The sequence below is a fragment of the Cariama cristata genome, unplaced genomic scaffold (genome assembly GCF_000690535.1).
Source record: "Cariama cristata isolate BGI_N322 unplaced genomic scaffold, ASM69053v1 scaffold331, whole genome shotgun sequence".
Taxonomy (NCBI): Eukaryota; Metazoa; Chordata; class Aves; order Cariamiformes; family Cariamidae; genus Cariama; species Cariama cristata.
In genome coordinates this window covers 26109-29165 of record NW_009599601.1, presented here as the reverse complement: position 1 = coordinate 29165, position 3057 = coordinate 26109, and positions in this window count along the sequence as shown.

The window sequence follows — 3057 nt, the reverse complement described above, 5'->3', positions numbered from 1 at the left end:
CTGGTCCGTAGGAATGGCTGCCGGGCTCTGGAAAGCCCCCGCATCCGCGCTGAGCCGGGGACTGCCGGGCTGCGTCGCCTTGGGCTGGGGAAGGAGGAGAGACGGGGTCTGCCCGGGAACCGGCAGAGGTGAGGCACCCACCAAGCTGCTCCTCCTGTGATTTGGGAGCACCTCATGTTTCTCCCCTCACATTTGTGCCTTTTCCTTTTTTTAAGGATGGTTTCTGAGCTGTTAACTAAGGAGACAAATTGCTTGGGTTTAGTAAGTTTTCAGGTAAGGGAAAAGCCTCTGGGGAGATCCTGGCTCCGTGCAGTGGGTTACTCGCCCTTCTGAAACGCCTGGGCCCCCATGAGGGTTTGGATGCTCTGTAGGCAGAGGCTGGTGGACAGGTTTCCCTCGTTTGTCCTGGCTCCAGCAGAGAAAGGACGGGGAATAAATAGGGCTGACACTTGCTCGGGCCATATCCAAACGTCTCCCCGCACCCAATGTGACTGTATCTTTATGGATAGCAGCTATTTAAAGGAAAAACGCTGGCTAAGAAAGCTGAGAGCTGTACGGCACTTTAGGCACTGTAATCAGATGAGTCCTGCAAACTATCTGAGGCAAATGCAAATGCAGTATACGCTCCAATTTTGGTTAATGATGTGAAATAATCTTTATTACAGGTTTATCTCCTTGCCTTTACTGACATGGCTCTGCACGGTTATCTATTTCTCTCCTGGGAAAGTTTTCCTACCTTCCCTGCCGCAGAGCTCACGCTACAGCAGGCTGTACCTCCGCCTTCCCCCCAGCTTCGGCAGTGCTCTCCCCCCTCCCAAACTCACCCACCCCTCCAGCTCGGCTCAGCTGCCGTTGAGGGACCCTTGGGAAGAGTGACGGGGTTGGTCTCTCGCTCTCATCTCCTCTGCGCTTTTTGGACGTTGCCACCAGCGATGCTAGCAACTGTCTCGCATTTCTTAACGTGAGTTCCTGTGCTTTGGGGACATCTCCTGAGGTCATCAAACCGAGTGCAAGGAACACAGCCGGTACACGGCTTCTGCTCCCTGGGGTGGACGTGGGTGAGCGGCCTCTTCCCCGTCTGCCACCCATCTCACATCTCCCTCTGCCCTTGCAAAGCCACAGCCAGGTTCTCTGGCCCCTTCCCCCGTGGCAGCACAGGCGGAGCAGAAAGCAGTCCGATTTTCCCCGCTGGATATTTCCCTGAGACGGCACACTTCCCACAGGCACAGAGCTGCGGTAACCATCTCGTCACGTCCACTCCTTTGCCTGCAGGGAGAAAGTTTGTCCTATTTCTTTTGTGCATTTTCTTGCTAGCCTGGCTCACATACCGGCTGGAATAGCTGCTGCAAACTAATTGACGGCACTGCAGAGAGAGCCTACAAAATTGGGGGCAGTCCCTAAACGGTCCTGATCTCTGCTGAAACAGAAGCTGGAGCTTCTGTAGAACCTGCCCCTGACAAAAAGAGAGCTAGGTGGTATAGCTTACACAATTTTTTTTATAGCTACACATGTGGAGGTTGTGTCCAGCTTCAGCACAGCTGGTCCTTTCTGTCTCCAGCGCAGGTTAAAAAAGAAAAAGAAAAAAAAAACTCCATTGAAGCCTCCCTCTACTGAGGCACACGTCTCCCTTTTATCCGCCCAAGCACACGTAGTGGCACGACGTACACATTGCTCTTTCCCGGCAGCCTGCTCTGATCACACGCTTTTCTGCCATGGCAAGGCATCCACTACCAGCTCCAGGAGAGCCTTCATACTTCTTTAACTTGTTTGGCAAGTTTTACTTGAATAAATTATTTGGGTCTTTCAGTGCTGTGGCTTATTTCCTTAAAGGGTCATATGCCTAATCAAAACCAAAAAAACCTACCCACATTTCCAGATGCGAGGAGAAAAAAGAGGTTTGGTTTCAGTGTCCTTGTCCGAGAATGCAGCACCCACGACAAACAAGTACGAGTGGGAAGAACAACACGGCACGGAGCGTTGCTTTGATAGTAAAGAGAAAGGTCTGTAGGGGAAGGGATGGGCTGGTTTAAATGTCCCTTTTCCCAGGTGAATGAATGATATTTTGCAAAGGCATTTCAGCACTGTTAAACCAGTTCAGTTTGGCTTTCAGAATTCAAGTGATTGACATGTTTTCCAAAGTGCTGCAATGTGGATGAAAAGGAGCAATAGCTCATTAAAAGAAAAATACCTGTTTGGATGAAAAAAAACACCTCTCTGAGCAGCTTTCCTGTAAGACTGGTTTGTAACCAGCAGTCTTGGCAGGTTGGCCCTTGCCAGGGAGGACAGTGAGAAAGGAGGCTCCCATCTCTGCCCACCTTTGCAAACCCCAGGTGTGTCGGTGTCGGGGTGAAGCCCAGGAGGTAGCAGGGGCACAAGTGCTCTTCGTTAGTTAAGCCCAGTGAGCAGGGGGAGGTGGGAGGCAAGAGCCTGAAGGCAGTTGGTAAAGATGCAATGAATCGTAGCAGGGATCTAGGTATAAGAGTGGGCAAGGGTCCCTCTCAGGAGGGATGGGAAAGTCTCTGGTGATGGCTTGAGAAGAGTGCCTGTCTGGCAAGACAGCTGAGGGAATCGGGGGAGCCACAGGTAAGGTGTGATATTGGGTTTTGGCCTGTGTGGTGACTTTGTTCAAGGGGGACTCAAAGGGTTGTGAAGCTTGAATCTGGCAAGTGCAGAGGATGGAGGGCCTGGGTGGAGAGGGGGGATCCAGAGGTGGGACGCTGTGCTACATGGAGTGCACAGTGCTATTAATGCATAGCAAGGAAAAGGTGCGGCTTCTGGGGGAGGCTCTGACTCTCTGCACAGAAATGAAGTGGTTTGAGATGCTGGGCTGGACTTACAGCTCTTGCTTTGCGAGCCAAGACTAAGAACAGGTGGAGTTAGAGCCAAAGAAAAGCAGGACGGAGGAGCTGAGGCTGCAGCAGGTCCTTGTCCTTCTGTGCTCCCAGCAGCCAGGGCAGCCCAAAGTGGCACAACTCTCTGGTCTTAGCAGAGAGGCACACAAAACCCTCTAAGGGCAGGGTTTCCCCCAGAGCTTTTGTTGTCTCCCTCGCTCTCCTT